The following is a 19340-nucleotide window of genomic DNA, read 5'->3' as shown; positions in this document are numbered from 1 at the left end:
AAGAAACTTGATGATTTCTCAAATCAAGTGCAGTAAAGATTATTGTTCAATAAATGGTGTTATGACAATCGGTCAGCACTCTGAAAAAAACCGTGTAAGTTTGACCCTTAATTTAGACATTACACAAAGAAATATTAATTTTACTTAAATGATAAAAACTCAAACTGAAAAATACCATGTGAGAACTACTTTGTAATCTTGGCTAGCATGGGAAAGGTTTTAAAAATAGAACACAATACTTAGAAGCGATAGAAAACTTGACAGATTAAAATTAAAATCAGATTTCTAAATGGTAAAAAAATGCAAAACCAAAAGACAACTGACAAACTTGAAAAAAGCATTTGTCACATGTCACAGACAAGGGACTGATTTCCTGACTTATGAGTTCTTACAATCTTTTCATATGAAAAGATTTTCAATCTTATTCCTAATAAAGCAATGCAAATTAAAACCACAGTGCACAATTATTCACCACTTAAATTGTCAAAGATCTAAAAGTTTCATAAACCTTTGTTGTCAAGCTGTGAAGAAACAGGTACTCTCACACTGTTGGTGGGAGTGTAAATTAGTATAAGGTACTTAGAGAACAATTTGGCATTGAGATTGTTAAATGTATGTATTCTTTGACCCAGCAATTCCATTCCCAGGAACTTATTCTACAGAATAATTTCACATGCAGCAACATTTGACAAGATCAAAGGACAGATATAAGTGAAATAGATAAATAATAGATTAAGTAAAACAATTATAGTGCATCCATGATGTAGTGCTATGCAGCCATTATTAAAAAGAATGAGGATGAGCTGTACGTAGTAGCGCATACTTGTAAACCCAGTGACTCTGGAGGCCGAGGCAGGAAGATCACAAGTTTGAGGCTAGCCTCAGCAATTTAGTGAAGCTCTCAGCAACATAGAGAGGCTGTGTCTCAAAGTCAAAAATAAAAATAGTTGGGGATGTAACTCAGAGGTAAAGTGCCCCTGGATTCACTCAACAGTAACCCCCCCAAAAATGAGGATTTTTCTCTATGATATAAAACAATCTTCGACCTCTGTTGTTAAATGAGTAAAGTACATTAAGATGAGAATAGTGTTACCATTTTTGTAAAAAAAAAAAAAAGGAGGAAGAAATTTTATATTCATAAAATTCCCAGAAGGATGCACAAGAAACTGACAATATTGATATCTTCCAGGGAGAGCTGCTGTGTACCTAAAGGATCAAGGTAGATGAGAGAAAAACCTCTCATCTGCCTGTGTCCTAGCATATCATTCTAAATGTAATCATCACAAGATGGATGGATATTTTTGAAGACTTCAATACATATTTCAACTACTTTTCGATAACTTGAAGTTTAACCATTAAATCAAGTTAAATGGGGCTGGGGTGGTGGCTCAGTGGTAGAGCATTTGCCTAGCATATGTGAGGCACTGGGTTCAATTCTCAGCACCACATATAAATAAATGAATAAAATAAAGGTCCAAGATTTTTAAAAAAAAAAAAAAAAAAAAAAAAAAAAAAAAAAAAAAAAAAAAAAAAAAAAAAATCAAGTTAAATGCCATCACAAGGGAGGAAGCAGACAACTCTAAGAGGGACATTCCTTCCACAGAACAAAACAGACTGATCCCTTTTATAAGTCAGTGTCATGAAAACATATAGGAAAGGGACCATGTTTGATTAAAAAGAACCATAAGAATAACAACCACATGCAATCTGTAGTCCTAGATTGGGGAATGCTGACTATGAACTGGGTAATAGATGCGACAAAGATGTACTGACATGGAAAAATGGAGTTGTTGAAAGAAAATGTCTGCTTACAAAATAACATGCATACTTTGATTTTATTTTTATAAAAAATGCATGTGGACTCTCATTCATTGCTTATGGGAATGCAAAATGGTACAGCTAGTTTGGAAGACAGTTTGGACATTTCTTACAAAAGTGGACATACTTTATCATACAAGCCAGCAACTGGGTTCATTGGTATTTACCTAAATGAGCTGGAAACTCATGTGTATGCAAAAACCTGCACATGAATATTTATAGCAGCTTGATTCATATTTGCCAAAACTTGAAAGTAATCATCATGTCCTTCAGTGGGTGAACAAATAAACTGGTACCCCGAGACAATGAAGTATTTTGGGGTAGTATAAAGAAATGAGCTATTAAACATGAAAAGACATGGAGGAAACATAAATGCACATTATTAAGTGAAAGAAGCCAATCTTAAAAGGCTATATACTGTATAGTTCCAAGTATATGACATTCTGGAAAAGGCAAAACCATGGAGAAAGTTAAAAGATCAGTGGTTGTCAGGGGTTAGTGGGGAGGGAGAGATGAACAGGAGAAGCATAGAGGATTTTGGTGGCAGTGAAACTATTCTGTATGCTATAATGGTAGATACACATCATTATACACGTTTCCAAACCCATAGAATGTTTAACACCAAGAGTGAACCTTAAAGTAAACTCTGGACTTTGGGTGACAATGATGTGTCAATGTACATATAATGATTGTAACAAATGTACCACCCTGGTACATTATGTCAACGGTGGCTAGAGTTGGGGGAAGGGCAGTTGATACATGAGAGCTTCCTATACTTTCTGCTTCATTTTGCTGTGAATCTGAAACTCTTTTAAAAAATAAAGTCCAAGCCAGGCACAGTGGTGAATGCCTATAATCCCAGTGACTTGGAAGGCTGAGGCAGCATGATTGAAAGTTTGAAGCCAGCCTGGGCAACTTAGCAAGACCCTGTCTCAAAATAAAAGTAAAAAAGGGCTGAGGGCATAGTTCAGTGCTAGAGCACTTGCCTACCATATGCAAGGCAATGGGTTCAATCCTCTAAAAAATAATAATTAAAATAAAAATAAATACATTTTAAAAATAAAATATAAATCTACGAAAAATGCAGGTGTGCATGAACATGTATAGAAAAACCCTAGAATATATGTTTAAATAACAGCAGTGGGATGGGGATATAGCTCAGTTGGTAGAGTGCTTTCCTGGCATGCATAAGGCTCTGGGTTCAATCCCCAGCACCACAAAAAAATTAAAAAAAGATAACAGCAGTGATAATTTTCTAGATATTAATTTTTTTTAATTTTGCCTATCCACATTTTCTAAAGTTCTACCATGAATATTAGTGCTTTTATACCATAAAAATTTTAATTTTTTGTTGTTGTAGATGGACACAGTACCTTTATTTTATTTACTTATTTATTTATTTTTAATGTGGTGCTGAGGATTAAACCCAGTGCCTCACGCGTACTAGGCTAGTACTCTACCACTGAGCCACAACCCCGGCCTCCCCCAATAAAATTTTTTTAAATTTATTTTAAAATTTATTTTAGACTTATTTTTAAATCTTAGGTGGACACAATATCTTCATTTTACATTTATGTGGTGCTGAGGATCAAACCCAGGGCCTCGTGCTTGCTAGTTGAGCACTCTAACACTGAGCCACAACCCCAGCCCCACCATAAGTTTTTTTTAAAAAATGAAAACAAATCAGGGAATAGCTTACTACTGAATAAGAAAAGTGTGGTGTGTAAAACATACAAATGAGGGCTGGGGATATAGCTCAGTTGGTAGAGTGCTTGCCTAGCATGCACAAAGTCCTGGGTTCAATCCCCAGCACCACATACACACACACCTCCCCCCCAAAAAAAACATACAAATGTGAGACTCACTAAAGGACAAAAGGTGCAATGTCAGAAAAAAAAAATGGAACACATTCGAAGATGAGAGTAAATGCCTAAAAAGAAAAGAGCTTACAGGAAAAGAAATTCCAGATATTTGTTATGATTAAACATTGTGTTTCCTTGCTAGGAAGTATGCTGAAATAAAGAATAAAAAACCAGGACTAGACACCAATGGTCAGGGAAAAGACAAATATAAGAACACCATTTCTTACATATATTTGGCAGGATGTTGCCTCAAAACACTACTGGCAACACTTCTCAGAGAAAAAGGCAAAATCTGGGTGTCAACAGCAAACACGCAGCACCTAGACCAGGAGGGGTCTTTAAAATCTCCTCAAACTGAGTTGGAGGTAGTGGTGCAAGCCTGTAATCTCAGACACGGGAGAAGTTGAGGCAGGAAGATCAGGCAATTTAGTGAGTCCTTGTCTCAAAAAGGGCTGGGGGTGTACACACAAATTGGAACCTTCAAGTTGGCTAAGTCTGTTTTCAAACCACACTCTGGGAGGTTCCCACCTGGTACTGCATTTGTTGTATCTTCTACCAGAACACTCTCCCTCACACTAGATTAGGTAAGGAGAGGTCAGAAATTAATTCTTTTGGGCTTGGGATATGGCTCAGGTGTGGCTCAGTGCTCAAGCACCCCTGAGTTCAATCCCTGGTCCAAAATAATAATAATAATAATAATAATAATAATAATAATAATAATAATAATAATAATAATTCTTTTGACTTGATTGCTCACCCTCCCCTCAAAAATTCTTTTCCAGTCAGTTTACAATTAAGAGAACAAGGCTGCAGGGAGGTGGTACATGCCTGCAATCCCAGTGATTTAGGAGGCTGAGACAGGTGGATCACGGGTTCAAAACAACCTCAGAAATTTATGGAAGCCCTAAGCAACTCAAGGAGACCCTGTCTCTGAATAAAATACAAAATAGAGCTGGGGATGTGGCTCAGTGGTTGAGAGCCCCTGAGTTCAAGCTCCAGTACTGAGGGGGGCGGGATAAGGAGAAGGAAAGGAAGAAACCAAGGAAAGAAACCAAGAAATTACAGATGGCACATTCCTGCAATCCCAGCAGTTCAGGAGGGTGAGGCAGGAGGCTCATAAATTCAAAGCTAGCCTCAGAAACTTATTGAAGCCCTAAGCAACTCAGGGACACGTTGTCACTATTTTTAAAATTATTAAAAATAAAAAAATGTGACTCAGTAATCAATTGCCCCTGGATTCAATCCCTGTTGAGGAGGAGGAGGAGGAGGAGGAGGAGGAGGAGGCGGAGGAGAAAGAAAGAAAAGGAAAGAAAAGGAATAGAAAAACAACATTTTTGGGGATTGGGGATATCACAGAAGAGGAATTGTGCCAGAAATCCCTGGCTAAAGAACACTAATAATGATAACAGTTACCATTTACTGAAAGCTTAGTATGTATCATTGTAAGTGTTCTCTATACATTCTCTCATTTTATTCTTATCAGTCTCTAGAGTTAAACAATATTATCTTGGTGTTTGCTGAGCCCAAAGTGGATCAGGAAGAATCAGGGAGACAGAAGTGTGAAACCATAGGGGTGAGGTGTGACAGAAACAATAGGGATGTATCTACAAAGACCACAATGAGTGTGTTGTCCAGAAAGGGAGATGGTATAAGGGGAACTAGAAGGAGGGGGTGGAGGGAGGAGGAAGGTTTCAGACGGTGAGAGGCAGAAGAAAGATGGGGGAGGGGGGGCTACTGCAGGAAAAGAGGAACTAAACAGAGGTGAGGAGCAGCCAATGGCGGGGGCGGAGCAGGGTGGGGGATTGAGAGGGAGATGGAGAAGCACAGGGGAAGGAACTAAAGAGCCCAAAGAAGGGAGGATGAGAGGAGCGAAAGGAAGGGGAAGAGGATGAACCCTACAGGGAATTGAAAAGAAAAAGGGAACCAAAAGGGAGCCAGAAAACCAGCTGAGGACAAGGAGAAACAGCATAGGGCGGGGAAGGGGGCAAGATGAAGGGGAGGAGCTAAGAGGGAGTTGGCTGAAGGAAAGGAAGGAGTGGGGTGGGAGGGTAAGAGTCAAGATAGAGAAGAGGCGGAGCCCAGCGGGAGGGGAGGAGCCTAGAGGGGTGGATCGGTAAGGGAGGAGGAAGGGAAGGAGCTGAGAGTGAGGGAATTGAACCCACAGAATGAGAAGGGAGGAGCTGTGAGGGACTCGGAGATGCCAAAAGGGAGGGAAAGAAGATCAAAGAAAAGGAGATCCGGATTCGCTAAGTGGGAGGATCAGAGATTAAGATACCCTGAGACACACCCACCGAGAGAGCGCTGGCATTCCTGATCCCCGGCCATGAGCTCTCAACCCTGGTCTAACCTCCATTCCCCTACCCGAAACCTTCCCCTCGCATATCGCTCCTTCCCTCTTGACCTCACCTTGCAGGATGCGGTCTCTAGGTCAGTCTCGCAGAAGTTGACTAGGGGCAGTCCGGCAAGGTAGAAAGCTGTGCAGCAGCAACTCGAAGTCCCGGAAACGGCCGCAGCCCCAGTAGCCACCTCAGCCCGGAGAGGGCGGATCAGGGGTGGGTTCCCACGCGGAACCACGAGTATTGATTTCAGGGGCCGGTCCAAGTGCTCAGGGACCAGCACCCTGAACCAGATCAGAACCAGTTAGAAGGGAGGAGCAGAAATGATAAGAGCTGTAGACAGGAAAGAGCAGAGACAGACTGGTAGGACCACAACTCCTGGGAAGAACGCATACACAGGAGTAGACATTGGTTTAAAATCCGGTTGCCAGGGTGTGTGGCGGGGAGTTGTGAGCACGCAGAGTGCGCATGCGTGGGGATCCCCACTGCGCCTGACACCCCTGCCATCTCCCCACTTCACGCCTGACATTTTCCCGCGGTTCTGGCAATCCTTCGTGCGGTATCTCACAACCTTGCTGGGCTCAGGGGAGCGGGGACGGTAGGAAGGGAAACGAAGAGGTCTCAACATCACAGAGTCTGGCCTTTTCTAAAGGTTGCCACTCTGTCTCAAACTAGCAGTGTTACCGCGCCCACCCGCATCTTCATTTCTGCCTACAGGGAATGGGGGTTGTGGGAGTGAATTCCAAGGTCAAGCGGTCCAAGTCCGGGGGCAGCCACTCCGAATTTTATGGTCTACAAGTTCAAATGAACACCGGGTTTGGAAGAAAAGAAAATGTCGAAATTCCCAGTAATTTTTATACTATTAGCACAGGAATGATAATGTTTTAAGTTTTTTAAAAACGTTATTAGTAATATTACCTGTTTTTTAATGCAGCTACTAGAAAATTTAAAATCACACGTATGGCTTACATTATATTTCTATTGGACAGCGCTGGATTGGGGAAGGAAGGAAAATAGAAGTAAAAGGGAGGAGGAGGATGGGGTCTGTTCTAGGGTATTGGAAGAAGTCTTTCTCAGCAGCGGGAATCTTATTTTGCCACCTCTGTAAGAATCCATGTCGCCCTTACCTTCTGCTCTTTGTCTTATAAGGCCAAGTGCTTGGGTTTGGACCAAGAGGTATCATAGGACAAAGATAGTAGAAAAGCTTAATTATTTTCCCTCCTTGTGCTTCAAGAGCTCTGGAGAACAAGAGGTCATTTGTTTAGGCTGAGACGTGTGCGCCTCGCCAAGTGCCTTTCTGTCCAAGTTCCTTTCTCAAGAGGTCTGCTTCTTCTGGTGATTGGCAGGAGGCGATTCAAGACAGAACAAAGGCAGCGAGCGAGCCCTTAGCTGAGGCGTGTAGAAATTTAGAGAGTTAACTCTTGGACTAGCCGCATAGGAATAGTTGTACGAGAAATGAAAGAGAATGTACGAACAATCAGAAATAGGGGAGTTGTGAGAATGAAAAGATTGAACTTGACTAAAAGAATTGGACTATCCCATGTAAAGATTCAGCGTCAGAATAGCAGGATTAGAAGGGCACCGCCTTTGTGAAGAGGAACGGAAAAAGGGAGAATACAAAGCTTGAGATGGGTAACGGTTGGAAGTAACCAGAGCTTGAATAACAATCTTGCGTTTCACTGCTGCATAACCGCTGCTCCCTGTTCTGCTTTTGAATGAAAAAGTGTATATATTAAAATAAAAGGAAGGCTCCGCCAGCCTCCCAGGCCTGGGCTGCTGGGACCAAGTAAGTACACCTACAGGTGACTGCAGGGACTGCATTTTATAGCATTTCAACCACTTTTACAAGAGGAAGCCCTCCTAGTGCCACCCGTATATCACTGTGTAATTATCACCAGCTCCAGCCACTTACTGAGCACCAAGCTGAGCCAGGAGAAGAAACTGAGACTGTGGGCACTATTCACATAAATGATGCCACCATAGGCTACTCAGCTGATGTGGAAAACAAGAACCACCTTTTAAAAGTGTGGTGGTCCATGATACCATATTCTGTGTGTAGCGGGGGTCTCTAGGCAACTTATGAAGTCCCTATCTCAAAATAAAATAAAAAGGTCTGGCATTGTTGCTCAGTGGTGGAGCACCCATGGGTTCAATCCCCAGTTCAATCCCCAGTACCAAAATCACAAGAAGATATGGTCAAAAGACCAAAGTAAATGTAAATAACAAGGGTAATGCCCACTCCCTCTTTTGATGTAACCATAGAGTTTGCAAAGTTCTTTCTCATCCATTGTTTCATATGATCCTTCCAGTGAAGCAGGTTAGTTACTGTTCTCTCCATTTGGAAGAAGGGTATTGGAGATTGCACCCAGGAGCATTTTACCACTGAGCTACAATCTTAGTTCTTCTTTTTTTTTTTTAATATTTTTAGTTGTCAATGGAACTTTTATTTTTATTTATTTGTATGCAGTGCTGAGAATTGAACCCAGTGCCTCACACATGCTAGGTAAGCACTCTACCACTGAGCCAAAATCCCAGCCCCCAATCTCAGTTCTTTTTATTTTTTTAATTTTGAAACAGGGTTGTTTCTCACTAAGTTGCTGAAGCTGACCTGGAACTTGCAATTCTCCTGCCTCAACCCTCTGAATCACTGGAATTACAAGTGTGTGCCACTATGCCCAGCATAATCTCTCCATTTTATGTGAAGCAACTGAGGCCAAGAAAACAGAACCTAATTTGCCTGTCTTAGATCATACAATTAATAGAAAGATATTGACAGTAAAAGCAAGTGGTAAAATAAAAAAGACAAACTTCTTTTATATATCTCTAATTTGTCACTTATCACTGTGTTTTATAATTTTGTCTGCCTCCCCATTAGTCAGTCTTAACTCTGGACCTCCTTTTTTCCATACCTTCTACTTTAATAGAGCAAGGCAGCTACTGAAATAGCTTGATTTCACATATTCAACATTTAGAGAGGTATGTATTCCATCTGGGTAATTATTCCTGCCATTTATATACTCTGATATGGTGAGAGAAATGTTTTATATTTTCCCTTAGAGTGTAAATTTTGGACTGTGAATCAACTTTTTATGGAAAGAGTATACACATTTATTACAGGTTTATAAATACCAAATTTTTCATAAGGATAATCAAACTGTTAACAAAATACAAAATCCTAATTATGTACAACAATCTTGTTCTAAGTCAGCAGTCTTTTGTCCTTCCTTGCCTTTCAAATTTAACCTTGACCGTAAGATTTTCTCTTCTAAAACCTATCTATCTACATTTATCTTGGTGTCTAAGCCTGTAGCTGTGCCATTTTATATTAGTCTCCAGGTCCCTGCTGTCCTGTCCTTCACACTGTTAATAGACAGGGCTGGGGCTGTAGCTCAGTGGCTGAATGCTTGCCTAGCATGTGTGAGGCACTGGGTTTGATCCTTAGCACTATATACAAATAAAATAAAAGAATCTGTCCAGCTACAACTACAAAAAGATTTTTTTTTAAAAGACAGTTTTTTTTCTTTTTAAAATTATTTTTTTAATTTATACATGACAGTAGAATGTATTTTGACATAGCATACATACATGGAGTATAACTGCCCATTCTTGTGGTTGTACCTGATGGGGAGTTACACTGGTCGTGTACTTATTTATGAACATAGGAAAGTTATGTCCAATTCATTCTACTGCATTTCATATTCCCATCCCATCCCATCCCCACTTCCTTCCCCCATCCCCCCACCTCCTCTTCAATCTGGTCATGCACTCCTCCCCCTCCCCCACACCCTGCTGTATATTGTGAGTCAGCATCTGTCTATCAGAGAGAACATTCAGTCTTTTTTTTTTTTTTGGGGGGGGGGGATTGGCTTATTTCACTTAGCATAATAGTCTCCAGTTCCATCCATCTACCAGCAAATGCCACAGTTTCATTCTTCATGGCTGAGTAATAGTCCATTGTGTATATGTACCACAGTTTATTTATCCATTCATCTATTCAAGGGCATCTAGGTTGGTTCCAAAGCTTAGCTATTGTGAATTGAGCTGCTGTGACATTGATGTGGCTGCATCACTGTAGTATACTGATTTCTAAGTCCTTTGGGTATAGACTAAGGAGTAGGATAGCTGGGCCAAATGGTGATTCCATTCCAAGTTTTCTAAGGAATCTCCATGCTGCTTTCCATAGTGGTTGCACCAATCTGCAGTCCCACCATCAATGTATGAGTGTCCAAAAGATAGGGTTTTTTTTTTTGTTTTTTTTTTAAAAAAAGGATAAATTGGGGCTGGGGTTGTGGTTCAGTGGCAGAGCACTTGCCTGGTATGTGTGAGGCACTGAGTTCAATCCTCAGCACCACTTATAAATAAATAAAAAATAAAGGTATATAAACAACTAAAAAATATTTTAAAAAATAAATAAAAAAGGATAAATCATGACTGTCATCAAATATAAAAATGAGCTAATGCTAAAGATTATATTTAGTTCATGTGGGAACTAGGCCAATTTCATAACTACTTCAAAGGAGAATCCAAAGAAACCCATTAATAGATAAGGAATAATGACAAGGATGTGCAAATGGAGATAAAACTAGTAGAACCTAACATAATTTTCAACCACATCGAAGCTCAACCAGAACTTTTAGAGTCTACAAGTTCATATCCGATAATTATTTCACATTGTAATCAGTTATTACAGAGTTATAGAATAGTTTTTATTCAATCAACAAAACTGAGAGATATCCTCTAGAACCTGACAATGCATAAGATTCCCACCGAAGCACAAGTTTTTCCTCTAACAGAAAATCATCTCTCTTGGGCTATCTACTCCCCAGATAAAGGGTAAGCTCCTTAAAGGCAGCAAAAATATTTTATTGATAAATGTAAAACCATATTTTATCATTGAGATATCCAATTAAAATAATTACTACTTTCCATTTGTAACAAACCAGCAAGACCCTGGCTTGTTCTAAAAAGTGCAGGCATTGGAGCTGTATTAGTGGCTCTGCCACTTAAGGCCTGTGACATCTTGAGCAAGTTCCTCAAAAACTTTATGCCTCAGTTTCTTCATCTGTAGATGGGAATTATTATAGTTTGGGTCTAAAGTGTCTTCCAAAATTTCATGTATTAAGGGTTTGGTTGCCAGTCTATAGTAGAAGGAAATTAGATCATTTGGGGTGACTTACAGAGACCTTGTCTCAAAATAAAAATAAAAATAAAACACCTGCCAAGTACCTCAGAATGTGACTGTATTTGAAGTAAGGTTTGTTTGTTTGCTTTTATTGTACTAGGGATTGAATTCAGGAATGCTTTGCCACAGAGCTACATCCCCAGCTGTTTTCATTTTTTATTTTAAGACAGGGTCTCGGGCTGGGGATGTGGCTCAAGTGGTAGCACCCTCACCTGGCATGCCTGCAGCCTGGGTTCGATCCTCAGCACCACATACAAAGATGTTGTGTCCGCTGAAAACTAAAAAATAAATATTAAAATTCTCTCTCTCTCTCTCTGTTTAAAAAAAGATATTATGTCCATCTGCAACTAAAAAAATATATAAAAAAAGAAAATTATAAAAAGTTCTCTCTGTCTCTCTCTCTCTCTCTCTCTCTCTCTCTGTCTCTCTCTCTCTCTCTTAAAAAAAAAGACACGGTCTCACTAAGTTGCTTAGGGCCTTGCTAACTTGGTAAGGCTGTCCTTGAACTCCTGAGGCACTGGGATTACAGGCATGTACCAACATGCCAGGCTGAGAAAATAAATTTCTGTTGTTCAAAGCACCCAGACTGTGGCCCCTTGCTATGGAAGCCTTAGCTGAGTACTATAATCCAGAGGAAAGTTAAGAATGGCTAAAGCATGACATCTCAAGGAATCTTCCTGCCTTGGCTGGATGTAGCTAATTCTATAGTGTGTACCACCAGGTCTTCTCAGGACTCTTTTATGTACTTGAAAATGATTGAGAAGCAGGCACTGAGGCCCATGACTGTAATCCCAGCCACTCAGGAGGCTGAGGCAAGAGGATTGCAAGTTTGAGACTAGCCTCAGCAATTTAGCAGGACCCTGGCTTGATATAAAAAATAGAAAGGGCTAAAGGGCTGGAGATGTGGCTCAGTGGTAGAGCACTTGACTTGCATGGAGGTGGTACTAGGTTCCATCCCCAGTGCTGAAAAAAAAAAATAGAAAAAAAATATGGGTGGGAAGGGAGAGAGAGAGAATGAGTCAGGAATTCCATAGAGCTTTTGTTTCTGTAGTTTAGATCCATGGGTATTTACCATATTGGTAAGTAAAACTGAGAAAAATTGTATTGTAAAGATCTTTATTAATTCTTTCAAAATAACACTTATAAACCTATAATATTTTAACATAAGTAGTACATGTCATAAAAATATGCATAGTTTTTTTTAAAAAGGTAGTATTAAGAAAAGTGGTATTATTTTCATTCTTACAAGTCTTTTTTACCATTCTCAACTTGCTTCTACATTCAGTTCATCATGATATCATGTCATGTAGCCTCTGGACCATTGTATACTCATGAAAGAATGAGAGTGAAAAAGCAAATACTATTTTGGTATTAATATGAAAATTGGTTTGACTTTATGATGTACTACATGGGTCCCTGAGGCCCCCAAGGATTCTCAAACTCAACTCTTAAGAATTACTTCATTAGAAGTGCTGGGGGGCTGGGATGTGGCTCAAGCAGTAGCGTGCTTGCCTGGCATGCGTGCGGCCCAGGTTTGATCCTCAGCACCACATACAAAGATGTTGTGTCCGCCGATAACTAAAAAATAAATATTAAAATTCTTTAAAAAAAAAAAAAGAAGTGCTGGGGTTGTGGCTCAGTGGTAGAGCACTCGCCTCACATGTGCAAGGCCCTGGGTTTGATCCTCAGCACCACATAAAAATAAATAAATAAATAAAATAAAGTTATTGTGTACAACTACAAAAAAATTTAAAATAAAATAAAGAATTACTTCACTAGAGTGCTAACAATGCACATAATGAACTTCTTAGAAGATAAAACTGAGATGATTTGGTAATCAATGGATTTGATGGCATGTAGTAAGGAAGAGGGAAATTTCATTGCTACTCATTGGTTTCTGGCTTGCACAACTGAGCATGATATGTAAGAAGAGGACCAGGTTTAGCAGGTGATAGAAAAAGATCAGGAGTTTGGAAATGTATTATACTCTGAGACATACAAATAGAGATCTTAAGTATGGAGCTGAACGTATAGCTAAGGAATGGAAATTCAAATTTGATTGTTTATGGGGGAATAGAAGAAATCACATAATGAGAGCATAGAAATGAGAAGAGAACAGAATCTAGGACCAATCTTTGAAAAAAATCCAACAATTTATTGTCTAACAGAGGATGAGATGCAGAGTTTCAGAGGATGAGCAGGCAGAGAATTAGGGGAAAAACCAGAACAATGTGATGTTGAATATAAAAGTAGAGTTTGGGAGCCAAGGAAGGGAATGTTAGTCAGCTTTTTGTTGCTGTGACCAAAACACCTGACATAAACAACTTAAAGGAGGAAAGGTTTATTTTATTTTGTCTCAAGTTTACAGAAGTTCAGTCTATGATTGGACCAGTTCCATTGCTTTGTGCCTGGGGTGAAACAGAACATGATAGTGAAGAAAAGCTGTGCAGTTCATGGCAGGAGAGAGAGAGAGAGAGAGAAAGGGGGGAGAGAGAGAGAGAGAGAGAGAGAGAGAGAGAGAGAGAGAGAGAGAGAGAGAGAGAAAGGGGGTAACAGAGGCGGGGGGGGGGAGCAGAAACATAGAGAAAGAAAGAGGTCAGGGAGAAGATATAGTTGCCAAGAGTATACTCCCAGTGAACTATATCCTCCAACCATGCCCCGCTTGTCTATGTTTCTATCTCCTCCCAGTAGACCATTCAGATTATTCACTCATCAAATGGATTAATTCACTAATGAGCTTGGAGCCCTCATGATCCAATCACTTCCCCAAAGCCCCACATTACTGGACATTGCTGCCCTGAGGACCAAGTATTCCACACATGAACTTTTGGATGACATTCCAAGTCCAAATCATAACAAAGTGTTTCTAGGAGAAAGTAAACAAGAGCATCAAAGGCCAAGTAAAAGAGCAAAAAATATCTTTTTGATTTGATAACATGGATATCATTGTTGACAAAAGAAAACTATTTAGAAGGAAATCATAAGTATAAAAGCCAGAATGGAGTGGTGAGAATTGAATGAGAACTCATGAAATGGAAGTAGTCAATACAGATAACTATTTTTTCTTTGATTAATATTTTTAAAAATGTTTTTGTAGTTGTGTATGGACAACATACCTTTATTTTGTTTATTTTTAGGCCCTTTTAAGGATCGAACCCAGTGCCTCACACATGCTAGGCAAGCACTCTGCCACTGAGCTACAGCCCCAGCCCAATAGTTGATTAATCTTTTTTTGTGTGTGTGTGTATGGTGCTGGGGATTGAACCCAGGACCTTGTGCATGTGAGACAAGCATTCTACCAACCCCAGCCCTGGATTGATCTTTAATGACATAAGTACAAAAGGTTTATATCCTCTTGTAACGGTGTTCCACTTTACCTTTTGAATATAGACTTAGGTGCTCTGAGGCCTGTGTTAAAAGGGAAATGTTTTTCTTTTCTTCTCTCTCCCCACCCCATAACCTGTGGGAGGAGAAAAACATTATCTTTTACTGTCCTAGACCTAGTTTTATCTGTATTTGAGCATACTTTTTCGCCTGCCTCAGGAACCAAGTAAGTCAGACTTGGGGGATGATGCCAGAAGATCTAAAGAATGGCTATCTCCCAAATTAACAAGTGAATCCCAATCCTCTGTTGGGGCACACTGGGAATGCAGCCTTTGAACAACTTTTTTAAAAGCCCTTTGTTCTCCCTTAAGGGGAGAACCACAGCCTCTGGGTCTGGAGTCCCAGGTGCTTCTCCTTTGTTAGTACAGCAATAAACCTTCTTTATCCTTTTTCTCAAAAACAAGTCCTCATTATTAAACTGGCATGGCAATTGGGGACAAGAACCAACCTTTTAATAACACTCTTTAAAAATTTTTTTAAACATTACAAAGAAGACTAAAATCCTCTTTTGACCACTTCTGTCAACCTGGTCTTCTCCCTCATCTTCCAGAGATATTTCTTGATACTTGTTTGGTGGGTGTACCTCGCATATTAATACCATATATAGTATAATTTTACATATATGTATACAAATATGAAGGCACAGGCCCAGCATGTTGGCACAAGCCAACATCCTAGCTACTTGGGAGACTGATCACAAGTTTGACATCAGTCTCAGCAACTTAGCGAGACACTGTCTCAAAATAAAAATAAAAAGGGCTGAGGATGTGAAGCTAGGGATATAACTTAATTGGTAGAGTGCTTGTCTCACATGCATTAAGGCCCTGGGTTCATTCCCCAGCACCACAAAAAGGGGGGGGGTGCTGAGGATGTAGCTCAGTGGTAAATCACCCCTGTGTTTTAGTAAGCTTTTTCATTGCTGCAACCAGAAGACCTGACGAGAACAATTTTTTTTTAATATTTATTTTTTAGTTATAGTTGAATAAAATACCTTTATTTATTTATTTTTATGTGGTGCTGAGGATCCAACCCAGGGCCTCGCATGTGCTAGGCAAGCGCTCTACCACTGAGCCACAACCCCAGTCCAGGACAACAACAATTATAAGGAGGAAAAGTTTATTTGGGGGCTCAGGGTTTCAGAGGTCTCAATCCATAGAGGTCCAATTCTATTATTTGAGACCCAAGGTGAAGCAGAACATTATGGTGAAAGCATGTGGCAGAGGGAAGGGGCTCAAGACATCACATCAGGAAGCAGCAGAGAGAGATGAGAGACTATATATATATATATATATATATATATATATATATATAGAGAGAGAGAGAGAGAGAGAGAGAGAGAGAGAGAGAGAGAGAGAAAGAGAGAGAGAGAGACTATATATATGTGTATATATATCAAGGATTAATTCACTGATTGGGTGATTAAGACCTTATAATACAATTATTTTGAAAAACCAGCCTCTATCTCAGAGCAAAGCCTGTCCAAGGAAGGGACATGGCCTTTGTCCTTGGAAAAACCCACAGAGCACTCCTAGGCACATTCCCACCCTGCTAAGTTGTTTATCTACAAATAACAGGAGAGATCTGCTGTGCCAGGTGTCCCTGACTCAGTCAGGCTAGGTGGGGATCCATAGCAGCCCCCTAGCAGCCACCAATTAGCATGAGACAGGGAAATACCTGGGATGCCAGATGACCCTCCCAGTAGTTTATGGTGGTTGATAACAAGTTGGGAAACCATGTAGTTCAGCACGTACACCCCTCTTGGCTTGAACCAATCAGTTCAAATGAATACCCCTTGTGTATTGACCAATCACCTCTACCCAACTTGTTCCCGCCAGTGAATGTGCTAATCATGTTTTAGAGTTGTTATTTGATTTTCCCGTGGTGTGTGATGATTTGCTAAAAGAGGCTATGATGTATGTGAAGTCCCTGCCCTCTCCAAAGAATGTATAAAAATGCTGCAAACCATGGGTTCGGGGCCTCTCAGCGTCACCAGTTGCTGTGTGTGCTTGGAGGACCGAGCTAGCTCGCAATAAACACCTCTTTGCTGCTTCCATCGATCTTGGGTCTCTGGTGGTCTTTGGGGGTCCCGAATTCGAGCATAACAATTTCACCTCTAAACCTTGTATTTTCTCACAATTAGCTTTTGGGGAACACCTCATATGAGCCATAACACTCCACCCTTGGCTCCCAAAAGCTCATGTCCATTTCACAATACAAAATACATTTAGTCATAAGACAAGAGTCCCCATAGTCTTATTGTTACTTAAAGTTTGGTCCTTGTCCCTGATACCAATCCAATAACAAGGACACAGTTTTAAGAAAGAAGATATTTTGTTTTTGTTTTTTTTTGGTACCAGGGATTTAACTCAGGGGCACTCGACCACTGAGCCACATCCCCAACCATATTTTGAATTTTATTTAGAGACAGTCTCACTTAGTTGCTAAGCACCTTGCCATTGTTGAGGCTGGCTTTGAACTCTGATCCACCTGATTCAGCCTCCCTAGCCACTGGGATTACAGACATGCATTACAGGCATGTGTGGGGAAAAAGAAGTTTTATTGCTTTACTAGCAAAGGAGAAACACAGGAGACTTCTGTCTTAGAGGCTGTAATTCTGCTCATCAGGGAAAACAGAGGGCTTTTATTTTAAAGAAGATCTTGGCAGGTGGTTCCAAGGTACCCTGATGCTGAGTTAGGATTCACTTGTTAATTTGGGAGCTATGAATTTCCTAGATCCTCAGGACACTTCTCCTTCCAGTGGTGGGTGTTTTCAAGGACAATTAACTAAGGGAAGAAAAGATAACATTGGGGGCTGGGGATGTGGCTCACCTGGCATGCGTGCGAGGTTTGATCCTCAGCACCACATACAAACAAAGATGTTGTGTCTGCCTAAAACTAAAAAATAAATATTAAAAAAAACTCTCTCTCTCTTAAAAAAAAAGAAAAAGAAAAGATAACATTGTCTCCCTAGTCTTGTTAGGTAGGGGGAGAGTGGAGAAAAAAAGAAAAGAAAAATGGCCTTTAAAAAATAAGCCTCATCTATTGAAGGGCATCTAGGTTGGTTCCACAGTTTAGCTATTGTGAATTGTGCTGCTATAAACATTGATGTGGCTGTGTCCCTGTAGTAGGCTGTTTTTAAATCCTTTGGGTTTAGACCGATGAGAGGGATAGATGAATGGATAAAAAAAAAATGTGGCATATATACATAATGGAATATTACTCAGCAATAAAAGAGAAGAATACATGGATGGGGTTATAAAAGATAATGCTAAGTGAAGTTAACCATTTCCCCAAAACCAAATGCTGAATGTTTTCTTTGATATAAGGAGGCTAATTCATAGTGGGATAAGGAATGGGAGTGAGGGCATGGGAGGAATAGATGAACTCTAGATAGGGCAGAGGGATTGGAGGGGAAAGGAGGGGTCATGGGGTTATTAATGATGGTGGAATGTGATGATCATTATTATCCAAAGTACAGGTATGAATACACAAATTGGTGTGAATATACTATGCATACAACCAGAGATATGAAAAATTTTGTGTATATGTGTAATAAGAATTGGAATGCATTCTACTGTCATATATAAATAAAAATAATAATAAAATAAGCCTCAGCCAGGGGGGCCAGGCGTGGTGGTGCACGCCTGTAATCCCAGTGGCTTGGGAGTCTGAGGCAGGATGATCCTGAGTTCAAAGGAAGCCTCAGCAACTACAAGGTGCTAAGCAACTCAGTGAGACCGTGTTTCTAAATAAAACACAAAATAGGGCTGGGGACGTGGCTCAGTGGTTGAGTACCCCTGAGTTCAATCTCTGGTACCCAAAAAAATAAAAATAAAAAAAAATCCTTGAACTGGGGATATAGCTCAGTTGGTACAGTGCTGGTCTCACATGCTCAAGGACCTGGGTTCAATCCCCAGCACCACTAAATAAATAAATAAGCCTAATAGCAATGAGGGTTATATTCAAAAGGTGAAGTATATAACTGTTACATTAACAGTTCCAGGATTGCTCAAAAGTCCAAGTCCAAAGTCTCCTGAGATCCAAGGCAAACCTTCATTGTGAGCCCCTATAAAAATCAAAAGCAAGTTACATGTATCCAACATATAAAGACACAGAGTAAACATTCCCATTTCACAAACAAGTCCTGTTGCTCCACATCTGACATCTAGAGCACATGGCATCCTGCTTGTGTAGCTCTGCATCAATGGCTTTGCTGGTTGCAGCCCACATGTCCTCTCTGCTCTATCCCTGAAGATTTCTTCAGTAGATGTTCCATGGTACTGGCATTTCTTAATCTTTGGGGGTCTCCACTGCAGCTTTGGCTTCCTCCTCACATATACATGTAGTGCACTCACAGGGACAGCCTGCAGGGACTTTGACCCCAGGGCATTTTGCCTGGCCTCCCAGACCTTCCTTTGAAATCTTGGTGGAAGCTTCCATGACCCCCTAATTCCAGCATCCTGTAGTCCTGCAGAACCAGTGCCACCTGGTTGATGCCAAGATCTGCCACCATCTTGAGCAGTAATCAAGCCTCCAGGGACCCTGGCTGCAGCAGCCTCTGAGTAACTGGCCACTGAGCATGGTGAAACAACTTCCTAGGCCCTCATGCACAAGCAGGATGCCTCATTAGTCTCCTTTCAAAGGAATTTTTACTTTTACACCCTTGAGCTTGAGATGGGTGTGGTCTTGCTAATTCCTGAGATGCCCTCAAGCCATTTTTCTTATTGTCTCTGGGCAAAGTCTTTGGCATTTCTTTAG

The 19340-nt window shown here is 40.4% G+C and overlaps 1 long non-coding RNA gene across 9 annotated transcripts in view; it reads right to left on the bottom strand.

Moving 5' to 3' along the window:
- Positions 1-6460, bottom strand: part of LOC124086854 (uncharacterized) — a 118861-nt gene extending 112401 nt beyond the window's left edge. For all 9 annotated transcript variants that reach the window (XR_009225939.1, XR_009225938.1, XR_009225941.1 and 6 more), the window contains exon 1: positions 6087-6460. This is a non-coding gene — a long non-coding RNA (uncharacterized LOC124086854). The remainder of the gene's footprint in view (positions 1-6086) is intronic.
- Positions 6461-19340: the final 12880 nt, after the last annotated feature.

The sequence above is a fragment of the Marmota monax genome, unplaced genomic scaffold (genome assembly GCF_021218885.2).
Source record: "Marmota monax isolate L192 unplaced genomic scaffold, Marmota_monax_Labrador192_F-V1.1 WCK01_AAM20220418_F8-fsc00261, whole genome shotgun sequence".
NCBI lineage: Eukaryota > Metazoa > Chordata > Mammalia > Rodentia > Sciuridae > Marmota > Marmota monax.
Note: the sequence above shows the minus strand (reverse complement) of the source record. Positions and strands in the feature narration are given on the sequence as shown.